This window comes from Aquila chrysaetos, chromosome 1 (assembly GCF_900496995.4).
Source record: "Aquila chrysaetos chrysaetos chromosome 1, bAquChr1.4, whole genome shotgun sequence".
NCBI lineage: Eukaryota > Metazoa > Chordata > Aves > Accipitriformes > Accipitridae > Aquila > Aquila chrysaetos.
Window position 1 is genome coordinate 44,214,463 of NC_044004.1, and position 26,549 is coordinate 44,241,011.

The 26,549-nt window shown below is 38.2% G+C and overlaps 1 long non-coding RNA gene across 1 annotated transcript; it reads left to right on the plus strand.

Annotated features, from left to right (window-relative positions):
* Positions 1–6,687: 6,687 nt before the first annotated feature.
* LOC115346116 lies at positions 6,688–26,071 on the plus strand. Its single transcript, XR_003925025.1, has 3 exons — positions 6,688–6,812; positions 13,232–13,354; positions 24,979–26,071. It is a non-coding gene; the product is annotated as an uncharacterized LOC115346116 (long non-coding RNA).
* The last annotated feature ends 478 nt before the right edge of the window (positions 26,072–26,549 follow it).

Below are 26,549 nucleotides of genomic sequence, written 5' to 3' on the forward strand. Positions count from 1 at the left end.
GACTACCCATCACTCTTAAATGTTAAATTAAACCTTGTTTTTTCTTCCTAGAAGACTTACATCCTTTACACTGATGCCATAGGCTTGATGTTCCATTCCTCAGAGCATGAAAAAGTTGCAAGGCTGAACAGAGCCACAGTCTGGCTAGGGAAAGGGCTGCACCAGAGCTTGAGAAGAATGTCCGCCACTGCAGGCAGACCCAAAGGGGAGATGGCAGCCTCCCTTTTCCCCATGACACATTACTTAGGATTGTATCAGTGAAGATCTAGAGGAGAGAAAGCAGCTTCCCAGGCCCCCTTTCTGAGCAGTAGAGCCACGCAGTGCCTTTTACTAAGGACAAAGTGTAAATTTTAAACAACTGATTGTATATGTTTAATATAAATGTGTGAGGAAGAGAGTGTGTACTAAGTATCTTATTAGACAGGTCATACCAGACAGGTAGTTTATGGATAAGCTGTGGACAAGCCATCACATTCAGTGCTGCTTCCTTCTCCAGTTGTCATTTCAGCTTTCTTGAAGTCATCAGTGTATTGTAAACATAATAAGTTTTATATCCCTGTGCTCCTGTGCTGACACAAGCTTTCTATGACTCTGCCTTTGGTAACCACTATGCACTGCCATCATACCACTGCTAATTTTGATGTGTTGGGAAGCAGTACAAAAGAGAGAGAGAGGCTGAGAGGGAGGGAGGGAGGGGGAAAGAAAGAGACTTTTCTCTCCCTCCCTCTTTCACTCTCCTTTTCACGTGCTCAGGCACAGAGCTAAATATCATTTGCAAAAGCAGATGGCCTCTTTCATGAGACGACTGAATAAGGCACTGGAAAATTTACAAACATTAATAACTGGTTGTTTTCAAATAGCAAAAGAGCCTCACCATTCTCTTTGAAGTATAAATGGATGTACAAGCATTTTACATTTACTCCAAACTAAATATACTCTTCATTCTTTCATTCCATCAAGCTTGCAGACATCTATTGGGAATTAGTAATATATGCAAATGGTGTACTTGGTTTTAGAGAGCGTGAATGTTCCATTTAAAGGTGCTGTCAGTACACCTCTATCAAAAATCATGAAACTGAATAATAAATATATTGCATTATATTTTAGGGTTCTTTCTCCTAGTTCCTGCAGCAGTTCCTGAGTAGTACTGCATCTGCAGTCTTTATAGCTATGAAGATACCAGTTTTGGTTTTACAAGCTTATTAACCACTTAATGAAGGGGGACTTTAAAAAGAATATCCAATACCACAAGTGTTTTGACAGAACACTGTGAAGGAAGTGCAAAATAATTTGTGATACCTGTATGCAGTAGACTGACTACTGCCATGGGAATAGCCTCAGCTGTGCAGTCTGTTACATACAGCATATATTACTTAGGATCTGTTTGGCATGAGGATGGGCAGCGTTGTGACAAATGAGCTGTAGGAATGCCGTTCATAATCCTTAGAGAAACTAGACCCTATGACAGCTGAGTTATTTAAAAGACACATTAAAAAAAAAGAAAAACCACAACAACCTTGCTTGGCTTCAGCATACACTACACTTAAGATTCCTGTGTACTAATGAGCACCTCTAATCAGGAAGTGTATTTTCAATTAGGTACTTGTTGTTCCAGCTGTACTAGGTGCTTACAATCACTAAAGAAACCATTAGTTTAATAAAAGGAATACACATAGCTCTGGCACAATCTCGGTAGAGTATGTAGTTAATACTTCTAAGGGACTAACTGCCCTTAAAACTTGTGGGCCATCCTTTCAGATGAGGGAAAGTACCTACACTACAGGAGAAGCAGAATTCTAGGTAGGTATTGGAAATAAGCACAACTTCTAAAATGGGACCTGTGTTTTGCGGACATGGCTGTAAGGATATTAGACAGGAATCCTCAACTGGTTTTTTGACACATACCTTAAGTCCCAAGGGTTCCTGAGCCTTTACTCACAACACCATTTACTGCAGCCACACACAAAATGGAGGAGGTCCACCGAGGCACTGGGATTCCTAATCTTGCTAAATGCAGAAGGCAAACAGCTTGTCAGAAACTTCTTCTCCATCTAATCTCTTGTTTACGAAGTCACCTTCTCCTTTCGAACAGCATGCAAAATGAGCAAAACAATGAAAACTTTGTCCCCTACTCCTGATGAAGGATAAGAAGAATTTTTTGTATTTCGTTGCCTGTTGCACAGCTGGTGAGGGGAGCCAGCCCTCAGGCTCAATTCATTTATCACTGCTCCTTACTTTAGCTGGTATATTCAGTTTAGCTGTATACTTAATAATGCTCATGCACATTTGTGTACATAGTGACATGTCAGATATCCCATAAGTCCTGGACTGTCTATTGAAAGACAACTGACCTGGTGCAAAAGTAGTCTTGTCTGACTGTGATTCATGGAGATTTTAATTATAATGGCTATGTTGTCACTACTTGCAGGAGGTAAGATTTAAGATTATGTTCTGACCAGCAAGAGAGCAATGTAAGTCTCCCTAGGATTGAGAAAGTGAAACAATCCTCATCCAGGTGCTTAGCTCCTATTAGGAAAGCCTGGTAGATACTAGCATAACTCTCAGTACACTTTGCTGAAGCATCTGTGACATTTATGCTGTCAGTGGCTAAAAGGAGAGAAACAATTCCCTAAAGGCCCCTTTCCACTGATTATCAAGAACCCCCAAAGAGATTTCTTAAAAGCTGGGTCAGTTCTCCAGAGGGGGTCATTCCATGGGGCTCTCCAGTGCTTTATTTTTATTATGCTGAAAGACCCCTGTCAATTCTGTGCAGCAAAACACTCATTCAATTAACATTCTGTGTCATCTGAAAGTATTTAAAGATAACTTCAGGCTTTCTGTATCATGGCCTATTTTTCACACCGTCTAAACTGCAACCTTGTTGTTTTAGTCTGATACAGTTTATTTGCAGCTTGAAATGAGATGCCTATTAGCAACTACAATTGATTTTTAAATTCCATTTTTAAGACGATTTAGGATGAAATTCATGAATAAGGGCTAAATTACGAGCCCAGGTCTCTAATTCTTCCTTTCACTATGAAGTTTTCTGTGACTCCTGACTCAATAACAGTCAGCTTCCAGCTGTCCTATTTATAAACAATCTCTCTATTGACAAAACGGTCTGTCACTAGCTATTTAATGCATTGTGATGATGATCTATATGGTATTAAAAACATCACTGCTGTGTAGCCCTCTGGGAAAGTGACTGTTGTGAACTATAGTACAGTCCTTGTTACACAGAGTGGCTTCTCCCACGAAAATAGTGCTGTTGCTTGAATAGCAAATATCATCCAGTCCTTGCAAATAAGGTGGACCTCCTGTGGTCATATCCTAATGAAGTAGGCATTTCCCCATTAGGATAACTTCAGATTATTTTGACTGTATATTTTTCCATAAATTTTCAGTATATTGTGTAGCGTTTGTTCCCTTGCACAACAGGGGAAAAAAAATGTTTCCACAGGATAGAAGACTCCCTTCTTCAGCTGCAAAACTGAACAAAGCCAGTGTTGTTATAAAAAGGTGAATTTTTCCTAATCTCTGACATTTTCAGACATATCTGTCATATGACAGCTCTATTAGTGCACTTTAGAATAAAATCTGCTTTCTGTGCAGTAATATTACATTGTTGGATGATGCTAATTATCTGCAAATATCACCATAATTTTCTCCTGTGGTACTACTGCTTCACTAGTTTGTCTTTCTGAGGGTGAATTACCTAATCTAAGCATTTAATTTTGCAAATCTTCCTGAATTTCATCTTGTCCTGAGTTCCAGGACAAGGTTTTCACAACAAGCTTCCTAGTTGCTAAAATAGCTATATACTCTATTTTAAGCAGAGCTGATTATCAGTATTTTGAATAGAATCTGAGCCTCTGTGTACCCCTGGGGCATTGCCCTTGAGGTATCACCCTGCTTTGTCAGGGTGTTCTTGATAACTGATCTTTCAGTATTACTACTCAACAGTGCAGTGATTTTATGTCTATGTTTTTCTACTGCCATGGAGGAAAGTATCACAACCTCGTTGGAAGTCAGGGTAGTTCACACTGCTGTGCCTCATTATTCTAATCCCCACATCCCCAGTGATTATTCTGTCAAGAGGAAATGTCCAATTCTCAGTCATTTTCTTGTTCTGATCAAATTATTGTCCTTCTAATTATTTTTCTACTCTGAGTTGTTCTGCTAAGAGTAATTTCCCACAATTTATCTCTTTAAAAATAATAGATACCTATTAGTGCAAAATATAATCCATGCCAATCCCAGAAAGGTCTCTACATAATACTTATGTTTTTCTGTCAACATACCAGAGGTGTGCTGTCACCTACTGAAATCAAATGTGTTTCAATGGCAGGAGTCTTAATATGCGCAGAGCTGGAGGTGATGAACAGTCACCTTGTCCAAGCCCATGTAGGCTATGCAATACTGACAGCTGCTGTGAGGCTCCTCCTGTTGTACTCCAAGGGAGTTTTTTGAGTACATTTTTGACTGCTGTGAACATTAGGTATGAATTGGAATGTCCTAAGATACGTCAGAGCCTAAATATTTCCTTCATTTTTTTTAAAATCTCAGACTAAATGTTGACATAGGTCTTACCCTCTGTCAGTGAGAAAATTTAAGAATTCCATTACTGTAAAAATAAATTAGACTAATACAACTACAAATATCTTTATTACTCCAATCTAACACAATGGTCAGAGGTTAATAATGCTGTTTTTCTCTGCTAAATTGCTCTACTCGAACACAAGCCCTGTGATATCAAATAGACTCTGGTAGTGAAGTAAATTGTAAGACTATTAGCAAAGATTGTAAAATAGACCTTGATGAAAATAGAAATAACTAGTAGCTTACACAAAAAAGTGGAGCTTTAGGGCATGTTGTGAAACCTAGTAAACTTGGTAGATCACTTATGTACAACAAAAAAATATATTAAAAAAGATATCTACGTTATCTAAAAAAAATGCAATTCTTAATAACAGTAACAACTCCAGACCTTTAAAGGTCCTTTCCAACCCAAACTATTCTATGATTCTATGATGTATACAAAGAAAAAAAAAAAAAAAAAACAAACACAAAAAAACAACCCAGTGTTTAAAGTTGCTTGGTTAAGGTACAGCAGAGCAAGACTCCAGATTCTAAAATGCATCTAACCTGCTGCTGTTATTTGCATTTATAGCTCTGTCACAAGGCCTTTAGGAGAAACTTTCCCATATTTTTTGTATAGATTTTGATTATATAGTTCCCTTTTGCAGTTTAAATCCCTTGCTCATTGCTTTCAGGAACGTTAGTAAAGCATATCCTCTATGCAATAGTATGTACATAAACAGATACATGGAATTTTAGTATTGATTCATTTCTATAGCACACTTCTAGTTCACTGCCACAGAACCAAACCACTTCTTCCAGTTGCACTGGTTATACTCCCTGTCTTCCATGCTTATGTTCTAACCAGGGCATTTACACCAGATTCTGCAGCTGTCAGCAAAACTTCTACATGTAGAGCTAGGGTCAGCTAGGGACTTCTGATCACATGGCTTGACGTAAGCCAGACCACGAAAACTAGAGTTCAGCATTCAGGATTACAGTATATTTCATACCAAACATAACACAATTGTAAACCAGGATCTTGCTCTCATTCATACCTATTGAACAGCTAATGGTATGCCCTCTAAGAGTTGCACACTTTGAATTAAGGAGTTAGCTGCAGAATTCCTGCTCTTAATCAACTGTATGTTCTCGAAAGAGGCTGATGGAAAACACAATGGGAACACAATTCTCCCCTTTAGGATTTTAACCAGAACCCAGGAGACCTGAAAGTACATTTCTATTTCTACAATACATGCTTTTTAGCAAACGCTTAGAGTGAACTCAGTGGCGTTGCACTCCTTGCTGTACTCTGCTGCATTTGGTTTGGTAAGTCTCAGCAACACATTCTGTTCCCTACAGAACTGAACCAGCAACTTCAGCCCTGGAATAGTAATTCTGTCTGGTAGCCAGGAAAACTCATTAATCAGTTCTGAACAGCTGAGATAGAAATGCACGTATGCACACACACATACATGCATACACACAGGAGAGCCTTAGCAGCCTGTCTGCTGTTCAAGTTCTCAAACACTTCTCCCTGTTTGCTCCCACTTTCCTTGGAAGTGGTCTAGCAGCTTCAGGGTTAGGACCATGTACTGGATATTTTGCAGGCAGGATCAGGAGGAGAAGTTTGTATGACGAAAGTGGTTCTAGTTGTTTCTTTGAAATTCTACCAAATTTCATGATGTTTTGAGCTTTCGGGGAAAACTTAACTAGTTTGCAAATGAAGTAGATGTTGTCTTCCAGCAGCTGGAACTTCTGAAGTTTCTGTCTCATCAAACACAAATACACATACACAGTGCCCGCACAGAAGTGAGCTAAATTAAGGCTGCATGGGCATTACAAAGCTTTTAGGTATTTGACACAGCTTTTAGTGCGGCAGGGGGAATGAGCAGCACTTGTCTCTATTCAGCAAGGCTTCAGAGTGTCAGCTGGCCTAGTTACATTGTCTTCAGGGGGAATTTGACTTACAGTGCTGCCTTTGTCTGTTCTCTTCATTAAAAACAACACAGAAAACTCTCAGGGTAAAACAGCCTGTAAATACGAAACATCAGCTTTGTGTGGCCCAAATGCTCCTGGGAGGTCTCTAAGACTCTCTGAGACTTTCATTTTAGGAGCCAAAATTCTGAACAGATGCCCTTCTCACACATTTGCATAGATTTCCTCCTCACCACTGCACTATATTCAATAGCAATAATAGGGGCACTTGGCACAACAGGAGCTGCAAACGTACAGTAAGTCCTCACTTTCAATATACTGCACACCTGTACCACTTTTCTCTTTTGACCTATGTCCATCCCAACCTCTTACTCTCTGCCTAAATGAATTGACCGGTACCTTTTTTTTGTTTCTTTATTGAATCCTAATGCCATGGCCTTTGTCTGGGAGGCAGCTTTGTTGTAAGCACTAATGTCTCTCTCTGCTGTGAAACCACTGTCAGAAGTAGTGACCATTTTGCATAGTGTTCCCTACTTGAACATTGTAACAATGGTAAACATTTTCTCCAGTCCTATTATTTAAGCTATTTTTAAATGAGTTGAGTTAGCACTGTCAGATGTTATTATGTCTTTATTTGGTGTGGTTTAGATATGTCTGAACTGGGGTGGATATATACCAGAGCATATCCCAGGTTATTGATTCCTAGACTTGGGGCCTGAGGGTAAAATGCCCTGGCAATCTCCAGGTACAGGACTAGAGGCTTTCTGAGTTGTGGTCTCCTTAAAATTCACTTGTTCCAGATGCAAATTCTGTCATAAATTTCATATTTAGGTAGCCATGTAGCAAATTTAAGCCTATTAATATGAATACCAGGTTTGTACCTAAGAAAAAAAGCCATTAAAATTTTGTGAGACTACAATTTTTGTCTTTTAGTTCTAATGAAATTGTGAAAACTACTTTTTGCTATCAAGCAGGTAAAGGCTTGCTAGGGTAAGTACTTATTTCATTTATGTGGAGAATTCATTTTTATTTTGATAGTAAACATGATCCTGAATGGATTTTTACAGCCCTCTGTGCCTGGCCAGGCTGCTTGCTCATTTCCTGCTTAGTAGGTTCCTGCATGAAATCCTGTTTCCTTCTGCCATCACAGGATGATCTGTAGAATTGCTGTATGTCCTTAAATCGAAAACTGGAATTGCAGATGTCTGCAAATGGCTTTGTCATTCCCCTTGTTCATTGCAGAGGTGTATTGGCTAAGCTGACAACTGAGACCTATCAAGTGTTCCCCTCTGCAGTCTTTTACATCAGACTGTTGAGTGTTTGCTCATTTTCATCCATAAAAGGTCAGGGGGTCTAAATGTGTCAGAGTTGTTTTCTCTTACTTGACAAATTCAGAGTTGAAACTTTTTGCTGAAGGCTACAGCTTTGACATGTACATTGAAAACCTTCAGCTCTAATTTGAAGTCAGTAAATCATGAGAAAATATCAAGGATTTAAATGACTAGCAAGGTCATGACTCATTTTCAATATAAAGCAATCAAGAAATAGGACAATCAAGAAAGCAAACAGCCTGTATGGAGATGTAAACTTGGTTGTTTGCTGAAAAGATCTGAAGAGTTCAGTAACTTCACTGCTGAACTATTCCTAGAGATGCATACCACAGTTTTCATGTTGAAAGGCACTTTCTTACCTGGCATTGCTTTCTGATAGAGACTGAAATACTTCTCATGGATATTGACAGGTATTTTACAAATGAGAAAAATAACACTAGCAAGTTTTTGTGTCCCTGAACATGCAACATCCAGGCAACTTCCAAGGTAGATCTCTGGGGAGACAGTGGCAGCTTGAGGATTCTTCAGCAACAACAGAGCTTTGGAAGAAAATGCTCCTTCTGCCAAAAATGGGGATTTTGTAAATTCTGCATCTGTGCAGGAGCATAAAACAAAAGTAAGGACTGAGAAAACTCCTGGACAACTACAGGAGACGTCATGAGGTTGAATTGGCACCTCTTTGCTACCTTTTCTTTAACCAGAGGTGTGCTCTTTCACTCTGTTTTGGAAAAAATTGTGGAAACACATTCTTCATCTCACAAGGCATGAATGAATTTATGAGTGAAGAAAAAAAAGTGACACCAGTGTCAAGGTTTTAAAAGTGACTATAAGGAAGAAACCTAACTGATTAAAATAAAGGTATGTATCTCATTCACTGAAAAGCTGTGAAAGGCCAACAGATGCACAAACCCATTTATAATCATATTATGTGATTCTTGTATTAATTACAGGCAAAAAAATAAACAGAGAAAGGATTAGATTTTTCAAGTGGGTTCAATGTTTGTGTCTAATTAGCCTTCGTTATGGATGTCTGCTGCTTTAACAGGTTACTTTGCAGAGATGGTGCCACCATCTACATAAGAAAGAAGCTTGCTATGTGTTAAGAACCAGCCTATTAAAAAATTGTTTGCTGCAGATAAACATCTTCTCTATTTAAATCTGAATTTACATCACGGAGTACTCTCGAGTCATTGTTAACCATGATGTTCCACAGTTATGCTTTAAAGATTGCACTAAGTTCAAGAGAAAGTATTCAGCAAGGAAGCATACAGACTTCACACAATGGAAAAAATGTCAGTGTAATAGCTTTGAATGTACAACAATCAAGCCCACCAAAAAATTCTGTGGCTGTCTCCAAAGGGAAAATGTCAAAAGGATTACAAACAATGAAAAAGTCCCAAAGGTTTCTTCATCTGGAACTGGAGCTAGAGAACTGCAGACAGCAATTCAGAGTTAATGCATTCCTTGCTTAAAGGGGGGGGGGGGGGGGGGCAGGAAAACAGTGCCCCTTTCAACTATAAAACTGAACTACTTTTTCTTTTTAGAATGTCTGTAAAGACATCTGACATTGTGGGAGCAAAAGTTTGAGATCTACAAACATTCAACTGAAGAACAGGAAAAAGGTGCCCATGTGTCAGTCACATGGCACGCAGAATCAGAGCATACCTTCAAAATGTACTGCTATGAAAATGTATCATGCGTATGATAAAGAACAGCATTTGAATGCATTTCTTACTGAGAAACTATTTGCACATCATGTTATCCACTGCCAAACTGCTTAAGGCAAGTCAGACTTCATATTTGTATTTCAAACTAGACTCACTACTTGACATTTTTGTATTTGAGCTGTTTAGTACTTGGAACGCATTATAGAATACCGAGATAAAAAGCTTAGGGTTTGTTGTCGAAATTAATTGCTTCTCTGTATCTGCTTCTGCTTCACTCATAAATAGACTAAAAAGGCTTTGGCTATCCAGCTTACTTAATTGAAAATATGTGAAGTTATCTATCCAACAATTTATGGATACATCTTTATTTTGAGAACAATCTGAAGCTCACATATTTGTTTGGCCCAGGTAACCCTGCTGCTTTAGTGGGCAAGGGAATTATTTGATGTATGAAGCAAAGTGGGATTTTTCAAAACTGTTTCAAAACTGTGCTTCTAATTCACCTGACATTTAAAAAAAATGTTATTTTTAGCATCTAATGTCCTAATGCAGTAGTTCCATGTGTGGTGAAAAGCAGTTCTCAGTGTATCAAAAAGGGTATTCTGTAATACTACTTAAAATGTTTACAGTATCTCACCCACATATTTAACTGTTTTTTGATATGTGTTTGGTTTGGGGTTTTTTTTGCTTTGTTTTTTAGAAACAAACACATCTTTAAATAACTACCAACCTGATCCAGGCAACTCCACCTAGGTTATAGAATATAATTTTTCCTTGTCAGTCAACAAAGTATTTTGAAAACTTCTACACCATTTTAGCACTCAGAACAAAGCAAAAAACTCTTTCAGTACTGGCATTATGCAAAAGGTCATACACCATGGAGTTGCTCTGAAGATACAGCTACATAGACAGTAGAGTGCCGAATAGTTTTAAATTCTTACCAATGACCTTGACTTTGCATATGTTTATACAAATACATGTATGAGGTCAACATAAGCATAAAGCATTTGAAGCACCCAAATCTAGCATTTGCAAATTATTACTTACAGCTTATTTTGCAGACCTTTTAAAATGGAAGATATGAGATACATAATTTTTTCTTGGTTTTGTGTTAAAACATTAATGATTTGCTTTGAAGTACGAAGTCTCAAGAAAGAGCTTTTTAAAAATTTTCTCAAAATATTTGCTTCAGATATTTGTTGAATAAATGTAAGAAGATTATAGCAGTTTAGAGCTGTCTGAACTTGTGTTGTCTAGACAGCAAGCTTAAATTCAAAGACAAAAACTGGGAAATGATTAAACTCCAAATCTGCAAAGACTTATGCACTTGTCTAATACCACTAATGGACCAGTACACTGCTCTATTTGCATACACAAAGTCAAATACATGATTGTTTCAAAGAATTGGCCGTAGGTCTGAAATATTAGATAGCTGTTTTGATTCATAGTTTTAATACATAATGTAATACTTCAGTATGAATCATTTTTTACTGACAGACTAGATAGTTCCAGTGCCAAAATGTGAGCTATCCTCAGTTCATTTTATTGGTTAAAAAATAATATTCTTTCAAACTGATTAAAAATGTGGCAATTAAGCCTCCAACAAAATATGTGAGTTCCAAATTTCTTAGCTCTGTAAAGAATATGGAGAGACACACCAATCTTCTAATATGTGCTTTTGGGAAAGGTATTGAAAAATATTGAAGATATTAAAAGATATGATCTTCTATGATTTCTTCCTATTATCTCCTCAGAGAACATTTCAATTGATCTTTAATACTACTTTCCAAAATGCTAACTGTGTCAAGATGTCAGGCTAGGACTAGAAGATGCTCCCGATCTCACAATGTACTGTGCCACTAAAGTATGCAGTAATTTAATTAATCAGTTATGAAAGAACTAACATGGATATTGTACAAGATGATAAACACTAGTAAATGTTCTACCAACCATATTCCTCTAGATAGCTGTCTCTGTGGCAAATCATTTCAGCCATTAATTAATTAAAAAATATTTTAAATGGTGACTGGAAAGGTAGCCTTTAAATATCTTTGATTTTCAGTTTATCATTTTGTATCTTTGCTTATTTTTATGTCCTCTCAGACAATTTCCATCTCCATATCTTCCAATCCTCTCTCAGCTTCCCCATTATCCATTATTTTTATGTGACCCTTCTCCCACTCAGTGTTTTCTTTCCTTGTATTCTGTGTTTCGTATTATCCCTGTTTTAGCTGCTTTTGGAATGTAACAATGACTATGCACATTATTTACTTCTAAACCACCCCCCCAATCTTTCTCCAGAGCACAGAAAACACAAGCTCTGTCCCCCTAGCAGCATAAAACAAGACACAGTCTTCTCCAACAGCTATGCCTTCCACAGCTAACCTGTCACCCTCCTCTTTGGGACCAGTGTGTGTTCATCTGCTTCTGTGATTTAACTCTAAGACAATAAAACCCTGAGGCATGTCTGTACTTACACCATTTCAGTGTCATGTTATCCCCAAACAGCCTCCTGAGCTAAAAAATCTATGGATTTTCCCCAAAGGGTTTCACGTTCCTCCCTGAAGCTGTATGCCATCATGCGGGAATGATGGACTCTCTGCTCCCGGCTAAGGGGCAAGTGACACATTTCTGTTTGGATGCTTAGTTCAGTCATCAGGTCAACTCTGTATCAACAGGCAGGATCCAAGATACAACACCTAATGAGAATGGTGATGTTTGTGTTGCCTTCAGTAGCTGTGCCTGGGCATGCCCTTGAAGCCCAAAGCCATCCAGTACATGTGCTTGTGATCAAATAGGAGAAGCCTCCGGATCCATTGGGAGTTCACATACTGCATCCTTAGCACACATGAACAGAGGGGTACTCTTGCCCTAGGTATTGTAAACTCATTTGCACCTCACCTAGACCCTCTTAGTTTGCATATAAGCTCCTAAAGTTCTTGCCCCATGAACCTTCCCCCCTGTGACTTACCTTGTACACTTCATTGGAAGTTTTTTTTACTGCAGTCCTTTGGTGACAACTCCAACACTGCTGACAGACGCAATGCCTGTTGAGACTGGTAAGGTAAGAAAAGTGCTCCCATGCCACCACCTACAATCAAGAAGCAAGGAGTGAAGCAAATCTACAGTTCTCTTAAATGGCATTGTCTGTACTATTCACAGTATAACCTCCCTCCCTTGAATGGAGATAGAAACCTATGGTCTCCTACAAGCTCCACATTATTATTCACCCTTTCAGACAATGGCAATTGCAAAACTACCAGTGTCTTGAATGTACCAACAGGGTCTAATTACCCTGACCAGTTAATAACCTCCTTTGTCTGTAATCCTCCCCTTTAACCTCTTCTCCCCTCTCCTAGGTGTTTAGATGCCTGTGTTCATGGTCTGCTTTGATATGGCACTGCTATGCAAACTTAGATCTGAGTGCCATGAAAACACTGAAGTTGTGAAAAACAGCTGTGGGAAGCCTCATCTGGGACCTCCACCCATGCAACCTCCCAAACATTAGCTGAGGAGCTGCAATTACACTCAGAACCTTGCTCTAGCCTGAGCTATGGCATAAGTGTGCTGTTCCTAGCATTGCATTTTTCCTTGCCTTCCTGACTTGACTTCCCAGCCTGATCTCAGGCCTGCCTCATCACTACAGGCTTGTCTGGTCATCTCTGGGCTGTTAGCTGAATCTTACCACTGAAACCTTTCTCTGCTATTTTTTTTCAGGTACTGTGGGACTGCACCCTGAGGGTGGGGGCACGGCCCTGCCATCCTGGCTGCCACCCTTGGCTCCTGGCTTGCCCTCCCTTACAGAGCAGCCTGCTCTGTTCCTTGACAAAGCCCTTCAGGGTAAGAAACCCATCTCTGGTGCTCTGAAACAGGCGTTGTTTTGCCTGTATGTATAGCGGCATCCTACATCCTTCAATCTGCTCCAGTACTCAAATGCTCCACCCACCCTTTGAAGCATGAGCATTGAAGTACAAGGCATGAGATAGATGTACAAAGCCATCTATCATCCTGCCTGCTGTAACTGGAAGGCATCAGGCAGGTATTCCAGATCGCACACATGTTCAGGTGTCAGATTCTTACATCTATCCAATATCCACCACATGGGCCCCTAGTTGTATGTAGGAATGTTTTTTTCTCTCACATTGCAGGCTCAGACCACAGACTCTCAGTCCTGTCGCAGATCCTTCACAATGTTACCCGGACAGCTGCAGGGTCACTTCAGTCAGACTATGAACTCACTTCAAGTACAGAAATTTATTGCCGTGCCTGGCTACAGGATGGCATTTTGTGGTCCTGAACGACAGACCAACATCCCAGCGGTATCTTCAGCATCATGATCTATTGAATTCCCTGGAAACCCAGGAGCTGCCAACTCTCTCTGAGGTCAGCAGGGACAGTTTCATCAGGAGCAGATGTTGCAGGACATTATTACATGCAATAACTATTTTTGCTCTGACCAGTATTGTTAGAGGAAATAGACCCAGGCCCCATAAGGAAAAAAGCAGTCCAACTCTGAGCTCATTTCTTTTAGGGATGTGACATCAGAGACTCAGCAATAATGGTGCTATGTCAAATTTTTCAGTCCATATTCTTAAGGAACTTAGTGTTTTAAAATTTCCTTTAATTTTTAACTTTATGACATTGAAATTTGCAAATATTTGAAAATAATTCACTTTTTTAAAAAGTCCTAAGGAATAGTTTTTCCCCTTTCAGTTGTGCAGATTATTTTTAGTATAAAATGATAAATCTTCAGTATCTTAAATTGAACTGGAAGTGAAGTAAAAAACCCCTATGATTTACTTAGCTACTACGATTAGCATACCAGCTATTACATCTCACTACTTCCCATGGATAGATGAAATATAGTTTCTGATACAGTTGAAACCTTTGATCCCTTGACAGAGAATGGAACTATTATTTACATAAATATAACAGTTCAGAATAGCAGAAGAAAATTGATTTATATCTGCAATGTACCATGCACATTAGAATTACGAAGGCGTTTTCAAAAGGAAAAAAAGTATAGCAATTCAATGCAAGAAAAGCCTCCTCACACCATATATCCAACTATGCACTAGCAGGTGTATATATAGGTATACATGTACATTTCAGAATTGCCTTACTGTATTCATATAGGAAAGGCAACCACTGCTGCTGAAAATAATGAACTCTTAAGAAAAATACTTTCCCACTGAGCAGCTTTTGCAATTCAGTTTAAATGAACAAATCTGAAGGAAACTGTATTAACCCGGCATTCATTTTTTTCCCCCATCTTTTTGTTTGAGAGTATCATGATAAACTGAATGAAGAAATAAGCTCAGTTTGAATGGAACTTATTAGAACTTGCCACTGGATGTGATATTGCATGAGTTGTGACAATCTACATCCTAGGGCTATATATACTTGCCAACAAGGTATGACAGTCTTTAAGAGGACTGTAAGGAAAGCAGGGTGTAGTGCTAAGAAAATAAGTTACCAGTTGTGAACTAAGACATACCCACAAGGACCGACAACCCAGGTATTACTAAATTATGAGCCTATGCCTGAAAATGCAAACACTGAAAATACAGTTGCCATATATAAAGTATAGGAACATTTCATTCAGCCTTGATCTTCTATCGCAAAGCACATCTCCTTATGTCAAGCATGGGCTTATATAGCTTGCCTGATTAGAGATGTATTTAATTACTTTCTGAAATGATATCAAAGAGAAATATAAAATTACAGAGAAACCCTTGAAGAGCTGTGGAACTTCAGAAACTAACCATTTAATAAAGCAAATAGTTTATTCATAAGTGTGCCATTTGTAACTTCAAATACATTTTAAAGCTTGTCTCTTCTTTGGAGTAATAGCCCTATTTCTTCTTTCAGGCAACAGGCTTATTATATCTGTTCTCAGCTATAAAAAACCTGCTTTTGGCTGAAAGCATCAAGCATAAACTAATTGGCTTTATTTTGTTTTGTTCTTATTAAAAATATAAAACTTATTTGCTTGAGATAGTACTAATTAGCGTAAAAGAGATTTATTTATATTTCTTGAGTGATTAATACTTCACATGTAGCTATAGGATTACTCTGAGTGATATTCTAGTGTAGTAATACATCTAGAGTTGAAAGGGTTGTACAATTATATACATAGTATTAATTAACTATGTTGTTTACTTTGGGATCCAATGTTACATTTCAGTGAGGGACATCTTGCAGTCACTCATATTCTGTGGGTGAAAATTATTTACTTAATTGGAAAGATAAATACAAATTCTATATTACTTATATTTCTTTCACATTCTGAAGTGCAAATCTAAGCATGCTGTCTTCTATTGACAAACTGTAAAAATTCTCACTGTCTTTTTCCTCCCACTCCCCAGACTTCCAGAGTTAGTTGTCCATGTCAAGGGGAAATAACACAACTCCTCTTTTTCCTTTTAAAAGTGATATTTTGAAATTGCAAGGCCCAACTCTGTGAAGGTCCGTTCTTAAGCATTCTGAAAACAGCTTCTAGACTAAAAATGTTTCTGAAGAATTTTATGTCTTCATCACATAAATTCATTCAAGCAGAAAATACCAGCATCAGCAAGGAAACTGGCAGGTTAGAAGTATACCAAGAGATATATTATTTGTCTTAGTTACTTACAACTGTAAGATAGTTGACATGCTAGGTCAGACCAAAGGTCTGTCTAACGAAAGATGTTGTCTTCAGCAGTGACTGTAACAGATGTTCAGAAAAACAGGGTAAGAAATAGTATGCATTTATGAATCTTCCCTATGACACCTTGCCAGTTCATAGTGCCTTGACAATCACTGGTGAACTGTACTGAAGAGCATGCTAAAGACTTCCTCTGTAGATTAGAATCCAAAGTACAAACTTACTGTTGTTCTTGGAGAGGTGGCATTTCTTGCTTTCAAAAAAAGATGCCCCTACATTTAGTCCACCAATGCTCTGGGGCGTCTGTATTTTGTGGGTAGACAGAAACTTGATCTACCCATGATCTGAACAGATGCAAGCTTTCTCTGGTACACTAAGAGAAGACCAAAAGCTTACTGAGAAGGAGGGAATATTGGCACAGGATCAATGCTAAAATACCTACATTTGCATGGCTCCCTGCTGACTTGGACTGTGAACAGAGCGACTGTAGCTTGGCTGTAAAATGCCAAGATGCACTTTTCTGTTTGATTTAAAGAGAAATTCTGATCTCTACAGAAATCTTCAGGGGGAAAAAAAAAAAAAAAAAAAAGGTTCTTTCTGAAATGTAAGGGGATGAAGCCAAAGACCTCCAGGCTGTATCAGTGAAGTTCAGATATCTGATCAGGTGATTAACACCAGGAAAAGAAAGCTTTGTGTTTTAGAGAGGAAAAATTCCACTAATATTCTTCCTAGAGACCAAGAACAGATAACTGGCCCAAGGACAAATAAGAAATCTGTGGCAACACCAGAAAAGCAGTCAAGATTTTGTGTCAAGTTTCTGGGTTTTAATAGCAGACAGTCCTCTATGTCTTATTCAATGTGACTGAAGTATTATTTAAGAGGTTTCAAACTGCTGTCTTCTGAAATCATAAAAATGTTAATATTTTATTTGCAGTAAATGAAGTGCACTTCATACTGAATTTATTCAAACATCATCAAGAAATTGGTTAAAATGTAGTTTGGTCTGGCCGTGAGTCAGATTACATGGAGAGCAATAATATTCTCACTCATCTTCTCTCTCCTCCACCTAACTACTGAAAACGCAGCACAATGAGAAAAGCAGAGTGACAGAAGTGAGTCCTTATCTCTGGCCCATACGCAAGGGGTAAAAATAGCCAGACATATTGGCCTGGTGATGAGTACTTTCTCTAGAGTGGGTCACAGCAAGGAAGGCAGATTGTCGATTCTTAATCTTTCAGGCTGCAGTCTTTGTTTGGGGCAGCAAAGCAGCAGTTCCTTGCTTGGGGCAAAGCCACAGTCGATTCCAAAGCCAGCAAAGTCCATCTGTCTTATGTACAGCAGATCGGCCAAGTTTGTAGCGCAGATTTACACCATGGGCTACAACTGTGAAGAAGCACAGAATTATAATGCTATTCACTAGTTTAAAATTGCAACTTTCTTAAATATAAACATGCTAAAATATTTTTTTGTATGGGAAACATAAATTCAGGTGTAATCAAGAATCATTGGACAAGCTGCAAAAGTTGTAATAGATTGGAATATGGCTCCCACCTTTAGCTGCTTAGCTATAGAATCATGCTGATTCTGTCTCTATTTCTGCCCTAGTAAATCTTACTATTTATTTTTTTGCAATGATGCAACTTCAAAAGAGGAACAGGGACACTACCAACTCCTCTTTCAGGACCAGCTTCAGAATAAACAGTAGAACTCCGTGGAGAGGAGCAACGGGGTTGAAATTTTTATAAAAGGGCAACTGAAACAAGACAGCTCACAGCAATAAATACTTCACTATGGAGCCGAAGGAGTTTGCCTGTTTCTCTTCCATTTCAGTTTCAAAAGGAAAGGTCGCTCTTGCCTCCCTGAATTAGTGGAGTTTTGGGAAAACCTCACTGCAATCTTGAAATCATGACTCCACCCTAGAAAGCAGCAATTTAAAGTCAGGTTCTTGTCATTAGCAGTTCTTATTGACAAGGTGAAATGCTCTAAAAAAACATAAGTGTGCTTATTTTAGGTAGCCCCTCACTCAGTCTAAAGCACCTAACATTCCCCATGCACTGAGTGGCATTGACAACAGAGTTTTGGAATTAATCACCTTTGTGTTCCAACATCTGAGTGTGATGAAGTCCCTGTTTGGATCTACTCTAAGTCCTGAACTATGTTGGAATGATGAACATTTTCAATGTTCAGCTATGCAACTACTGAGGATGGTTTAGCTGAATGAAATTTTAAGCAAATTCTTAGAATACAGCTTAAAATATTCAGTCTGCTTTCTGCACTGCAATACACTTACATTAATTTATTTTATTTATAATACTGTATAGTAAAATTAGTCTAGAACTACCATATATTAAGAACATAATTGATTCAGTAGAATTATATCTCACCACTTGTTTTTTGCAAATGGGGAAAAGGTTCATTATTTTATATTACAATTTATTATACCATTTCTGGATACTATGTCTTTTTCTGACATTCTTCCCTTAATTCTTAAAGTTTTTCCACATAATTTGTGCCTATCTTGACTCAGGAGAGGTATTTCCATAATTTAACTCACCATCCACTCAGTCCAAATCTCATATTCCATGTGTTTATCCCAGTAGTCAAATATTCCACAAAGCACCTTGACTTATCTTATGTTAGTTCCTTATCTTCTTTTTTAAAAAAGTACTTTCAGTTTCTGTGGTTATCAGCATTTTCCTTACCCTGATTTTGCTGTCTATTCTTACAGCACCTGAAATATCATACAAGTATGTTATATTCCATCTCCCATCAATATTATTTTCAGTCCCCCGTCCCCCAGTTCTACCTGTTCCTGGCAATTAATTTCCTGCATCTGATTTACTGGCAAAGCTGTCATTTTTTTCTTAACACTTGCCTGTTGCATAGGCCTAAATCTACATGGCATTCCTGTGCACCTTTAGCACTCTTCTTTCTCATGATCTGTAATGAAGTCTAGACTTCTATAAAGGAAAAGATGAAAAAATGGGAGAAATTATATCCAAGCCCTGTTAGCAGCTGTTACCATTCAAGAAGACAGCTGCAGAAAGATACTACAAACAGCATCAGCTAGTCTAAGCTCACATGGACTGAAGGAGTAACCAAATTTTTCTCTGCATTTATCAGCTTTATTTCTCTCCAGATTTTTATGGTTTTGCCTTTTCACTCTTTCCCATGGGATCACCTGCCCTTCTCTGTTTGTGAGTCCATATTCTATTTCTGTACTTACTCTCCACATCCTTCAGTATGGTAAGCTCATTTCTCTATTGTATTTATCACTAGCAGACTTTTTGCCTTGGCTCTGGGGATACAGATTTCTTTCTGCCATGATAAGGTCTGCCCCACTTGTACCGAGGATATCTGCCAGTCCTGAATTACTTGAGCAATATTTTTACTCTTATACTTGATCACATCCACACAGTCAGCATCCGTAATCTTCAGACCTATTTGTCTATGTGATCTATCAGGTGACACTTAATGCATGAGTAACTACTCTTAGATGTCACTGAAGGATAGCACACCTTCAGCGTGTTGTACGTGCCAGCATCTTCTGATCTTTCTGCTCCCTTTCATTTCTGTTGTTGCAGCCTCAGTACTTGGCACTGTCTTCCATTTTATGTACCTAGCCCAAAAGTAAAAAAGAAAATCCTGAAAACTCTGTATTAACACACTCCTTGTGCTGGACGACATGGCTGTGAAACTTTCTGCTTAGGTCAGGCTTTTTTTCCTTTTTGAGCAACAGGAACAATTAACCATCCATCAACTATGATCAGAGATTTCCCTCAGCAACAAGTCGTCTGTCCTGTCACAATATGCAGCTTCTGCAAACCCCAACCAAGCTCTGCCATCCTAGAGACTGTCACTTCACTACAGGAAAAGCAAAGCTCCATCCACACCCAGGACAAGATACCAAAATGCTATTTTTTTAAAGAAGTTGTTTTTTTCCCTCAAGTCAGGCTTTTCCCCTTATTTAGGCTGTTGACTATCAGATCCCACCAGTCTATGATCAAAGCCAGGAATTCTGCTTACTGTCATATGAACTACGCTGAGCTTAACAGAGACTTTGTCAGAATCTGACAGGCTCTGCAATGAGAAGTATTACAAACTCGAACCAGAAAAAGCTAGCAAAGCACTAGGCAAACAACAATAAAAATACAAGGCTTTGTCTCAATGATATAAACCAGCCCACTGTTACTGTTAGACTACTTCATCTTTGATTTCAGCATGTACGGCATTGGTGGGTAGTACTGGCAGATACCCTGTGCAGCTCACCTCGGGTGACTTCAAACTGTAAGTGTCCTTCAGCTGATAGTTCACCTGCTGCAGGATGACCCACTCACTGGCAGGCTAGCTGGACACTTGAGATGTCTACTGTTGGGCTGAATGTGTAGGTGATTTTTTTTTATGTTTATAAATTGAATGCTTGCCAGTGCATGTGGCAGTTTTTGGTCTGAGAGTCCAGGGAGTAAGTGCTCTATGACTGGGATTCCTTTGTATTCTCTTTGAAGAGAACAGAAACACAATGAAATCACAAAAACTATATATCTCCAATTACAAGACTGAAGTTTCAACTTTTAGCTCTGTATCAGATGATTTAAAGAAAAAAACTAATTGCTTCCTAAAATTGCTCATAAGCATCTTTCTTGATAGCTAATGCCATTATAAACATTAGTAAAAATGCAGAAGCAGCAAAATGAAGGTAATGCTTTTATTGCTCTTAATGCACTGGTGTACAAGTCATTATTTGGTCTACAAATGTCCAGTCAAGTGCAGTCTGTTAAAACTAATATTATTCTGAAGAACTTATGTGGCCCCTAGTCTTTGAATTCAGCTGAAGTAATAAACAAAACTGTAAAAAAAAGCAATGATGATTGGGAAAAAAAAAAAGGCAAAAAAAAAAAAAAAGCATGAGTTGTTCCCTCACTGAACTCTATGAGTTTTATTATTAATTTCAGCTGAAGTAGGATCATACTTGAGGGAAAAGTCCTGTCACTTTGGTCATGAAACAAGGCAGAAAAGCAGTCACAAATCTGAACAGCTATTGCTCTAACATTTTATATGACACTATTCAGTGCCAGTTATGCCTTATCTTATGCCAGGAACAGTTCCAAGGCTGTTTTCCCAGGGCAGCCCTACTAGCCCACGCTAACATAGTTGTACTGTTCCTCATAGTTATATATTTTTACATGGAATGACAGAGTGCTTTTAAGCACTCTGTCCCAGGTGTACTGAGTTGAGGTTACTTTCTCCAGGGAGAATGTATAAAATTATGAATGTGTTTCTGAGGGAAAAGCCCTCTCAGGATTTTGGAGAAGACTAGAGGAAGAAGCAGCTGCACGATAGCCATCATAAAGCATTTCTCAGAGCGTGTGATGACGGCAGCTTTCCAAATGCTGTCAGATAGAGAAATAGTCAACGTCATCAATAGGCACGCAAGGAAGAAACACAATTACAAGGGAAAAAAGTGCTTGGCATCATCAAAGGGATTTAGGTGAAGCTCATGGCAGAGGATGATGGAAAAGATGCAGGGAGCTGGGCTGACAAAGAAAAAGAAAAGGGAATGTGCTTGCCAATAAAGTAGAAGGATAAAAGGACTGGAGTTTTACTGAGGAATAGCCATAACACCAGAGAGCTAAAATTAAGGCTAAAGGGAAACAGAAAAGACCTCTGTTAGAGAAGGCAAATCCTAAAGGCCTCCATCTATTCAGACATCACACTGGTAAAAGTGGAGGTATCAGGAGTAAACCTTTTCCCTCACATGCAGACTTCGGATTAAAACCAGAGGTGTCTTATTAGAGAAGAATGTTTAAGTTACTTACAAAAAAAGCTACTATTGTGTTAAGATGGAATATTATCACTAAAATACCTAAATTATTGGAGATTTCATTTTAACTACATATAGAAAGATATAAAATAATCTGCCTCTAAAAGCACGTGAGTGGCAGAGGCATGAAAAGCAGACAGCAATAGCAGCTACTACTACAAATTTGCACAGGCTCAGATTCCTGGCTTCATTAAAAGCAATAGCAAAATACTAACTTCATTAACTTTGGATTTCCCAAATGAGAATATTTACCCAGATTTTCAGTGCAAGGCCAGTCTGCCCAGATAACATCCAGCTGTCTCTTGAAACCACAGAGATGAGAGGTATAAAGTAAAGGGAAAGAAAAAAAACACCCCGTAAACCCGTCCCGAGCTTTCACCAGACACAGACTTTTGCATGATATAACTCCCACTTGTATGAACATCAAGAGAACAATTGATGTTAGTACATGAAAATAGTAGAACTAATAGTTAATAATAATCTTTAGAGCTTTGTCGCAGGACTATGAGGAACAAGAAATGGCTTTTGTAGGTGATTAAATGTTAGTGCATAGCTGAAGCATTTAAGAATCTCACATCGTCATTACAACTATACTCCAGTGCCATGAAGACTCTTCTGGATATTTAAGACTGAAAAAAGACAACACAAGGAAATATAAAAGAAGACTATTTCTTCTGTTATGAGAGTGGTGTTGCTTAATCTTAGCGATGATCTTGAAATATTTAGTATATCTTGTAAACCAGCATATGTCAAACAATCCTCCAAAAGCCACCTCTACAAAGAGCACTTTCATTTCAGTTCAGGTTTGCGCTAAGTGGTGTAATTTTGAAAAGGCCCAAGATATTGTGTATGAAGACAGGTAATGTCACTTCTCTTCTTGAAAGGGCACTATTACCAATTCACAGTGCTGATATTGATCAAGCAAATCTTAAAAGTTTTACATCTTTTCACAAGCGCCCTCCCTTATTTCCCTCCAGCTGTTAAAGCCTTTTCCTGAGGCTTTGTGCCCTTTGGTATTTCAGTCATACTTTAAGAGGTAAAACTAAATTATGTCTACCTTACTAAAAGTTTTGCACCTTTCAAGGTATCTATGTAACAGACTGTATGGATTCTTACAGAGAAAGAAGCAGCAGCTGGATCTGTTCTGGTAAGACAAGTAGGTTTAGAGGTTGAGATCAGAGGTTTGATTCACAGCTGGCTGATTTAGATAGGCTTCCAGCCCAGAAATAAGAGGGATGGAAGTTGCTTGCCTACCAGCTTAAAACTCCATTAATGGACAGTCCTTGTGGGGGGCTATAAATAAAGGGGGCTGCTCCTCTAGCAATTTTGCAAAGGCATTTGTGCTGATGTGAACAAGGGTAGAAAGTCTCTTTGTTCTGTTCTTCAGTTGCAGTGAACAAGAGACCCTGCCAGTGTGACTGCCAGTCAGTTCTAGTCCTGGCTGGCAGAAGGCACCACCAAACTATACCACAAACATGGAGACAGAACATAGCTGCATAGACTTTTAAATACATACATAAATTTTCGTTGATACTTATTCAGCTGGCTGGCTTTAAAAAGTCAGTACTCTGAATGTTAATGAAGCACAAGCTTTCCAACATAGAAAACATATTTTGTAACCTAAAACCCAGAGACAACAGCGTGATTTTGTGGCAATCACTGTGCCTTTCTTTAACTAGAAATAATATTGACTCTCTTTATTAGAATCTTGTCGTCACATAGAATTCTGTTAATGATGAGAGTCAGATGACCACATCCATCCTGAAAAGATACAGGTGCCCTCACCTTAATAAGCTTTTATTCTTTGGTCTGCTCTGGCACAATCAGTGTTGTGGTTGTCCATTGCCGGGAAAGCCTGATGTTGCAAAGCCTGTAAAAATGACGACCGCCTGTGGTGTTCAGCCTGTTTTCACAGCTCTTCTGAAATAAATTACCTGGGATGCATCAGACATACTGCTTCCGGGGTCTCTGTCTTTCCCATGGACTGTCACAGGCATGACCCAAGAACCACCCAACAACAAGATGGGGGTCACAGTGGGATAATGTTGATGCTCTAAGTTAGTTAAAGTCAGAGCTGTATGTGATTCAAGCTAAGCCTTCCATTTTATCATGTCTCCTGTAAGACAGGGAAAATAATTCATGCTCTTTTAGTTAGAATTGAGACTACAATTATTTTATTAAAATTACAGTTATTTCCTAAGCATAGCAATAAGAATGGAAATTAACCTAATGGAAAGTAGTTTAACACATTAGAATAATAACAAAAATAAAAACTATACACGTAAAGAGACAGATAGTAAAAATTGGTTATAATGAAAGTAAAATGAAAACATAATTGAGTTTCAGGAAGTGTGAATGTGACTTATTACAGGAATTTTGTTTGACATAGGAACATGTGTTTCCATTTAACAATCAGCATCCATAATGCACATGGCCATTTAAGTTCATGAGTTTAAGAAAAGAATCACGTTCCTAATTTAAAATTAGCTAAACTATGTAGAGAGTCTTCATTTTGCAGTTTTGCCCTCAGAACTGGCTGGGAAAAAAAAAAATCTGGCAAAGGTTTCATGATTTCAGAGATCTGTTTACCTCCAGGGCATGCCTTTGTAAAACGTCAACCACTGGGAATGTGATAAACCCAAGATAAGGATTTACATGAAGAAAAGGCGGATGTAATATTTAAAGACTGTTGATGGAAAAGCTAACAATAGATATAGATACAAATAAGTTATATGTAGCTGTGCTGAAGGATTTTTTCATTCACAATTATTTTCTTAATATTTTGTGTGTCTGACAGAAAAAACTCCATACTTATTTGAAGAGCAGCATAAATTTTTTATGTTACAAAGTCATAAAATATCTTTTTAAAACACGAAGAATTGAAAAGCTACATTCTTGCTATTTAAAAGGAACATTGCATTCTCCCTTTCCCACAAAGCTTTCCCACATCAGCAGGGCACAACTTTGAGATTGCATATGTGCCTTCTTGTTCTGCAGGAGAAAATTTGTCAGGAAGACGACTTGCTGGTGTCCTTCCTCTTCATAAAATCGCTGCAATTTCATAACTTACTGACATCACATCTGGCGTAACAAACAAAACTACCTTCCCACAGAACATCTGACCAGAGAGAGGTATACCAGCAGAGTGGAAAAAAAAGTGTGCACAAACTTCCCTGCCAGAAAAGATGAAGAAATTGTATTTCTGCTATGTGTAATTCAGAGTATGCCCATGTACACAGTCCATTTAGAGGACATTATTCTGGATGCTAAATGTCATCACACACATGAAATAAAAAAAAAAAAGATACAGAATTACTATTCAAGTAGGTGAGTTAATTCAAGATGAAAATACCTTCTTGAAAAATAGGATGTACATATAAAGATGCCTAATCTGACAGAGATTTATGACAAACACATGCAGTAAAGAATGTTTTTTTCAGGTTTTGTTAAAACATGAACACTCTGGTGGAATTGGAATAAAAATGAAATTGGCCAGAAAGACGGAAATTTGAGAAGCTCATCAGCTACAGTAACCTGTCAGCACAGAAGTACATGAATATTCTTATCTATATCAAAAATAATGAAATATTGGTTTCTTTACTGTAAACGTTTATCACTGGTGGTATTATAACAGTGTTACACTGATAGCAATATCACTACTGAAGAATGAACTCCTAACCCCAGAGCTATTAGTGATTTGATTTTATGGCACTTGGCAGAATAAGAGAGCCATTACATAAGTATTGCAAGTATTACATAACAGATGCCAATTCTTTTCTTCTCGAGTGCCAAAATGCAATGATGACAAAACTGAATAAAGAAAGCAGAAGGTTGTTACACAGTTAATTATTTTAAAGCTTTTCTAGTCTGGAAGGTAATAGAACATAGCATTTTAAGGAAAAAAAGCAGATTTTGTGATAAAAGTAACTGTCACACGTGAACTATCTGAAGTATGGAATCTGACCTGACACAGAATTTCAGAGCCAGGAATGTGTTAGTTCTTGGGTGAAAACGTGCTTTATTTTTCCTTTTTCCAAGTCAGGCCTTCATCTAAAGACTAATTAAAATCATGAGAATACAACAAGTCATAGCCATAAAGCAGCTGTGCACAAGCATAATTCTGTTGTTCTCTAAAGAAAATGAATACAATTACTCATGTACATTAGTACTTCCAGAATCTGTAATTCTGGATAGTTTGGAGGTATTTCCCCCTTTCTGTCCTCTTAAATGATTTTCAAGTCCCATTTAAACTGGGCCTTGGTCAGCCAAATGCAAAACTGACTCTCAAAACCTTCAGGCATTAATCTCTCTATGGTAAAGCAGGTTTTGCCACTTCAGATTGTCACATACCAAGACACTTAGGTCTGGGCACTGGTTTCAAGTACTGAGCAGCAAAGATACTTAGTTTATGTACAAAAGTCAGAAGCCTCAAAGGAATGCTGCTTGCCTATCTTTTCTCCATCTGTTAGAGTCTTCATACAGCACATGGAAGACTGGCATTTAGTTCTGTTTTCCGGATGGTGAAGTTCAAACCCATATTACTCATCTCTTGAAAGAGAGATTTAAAT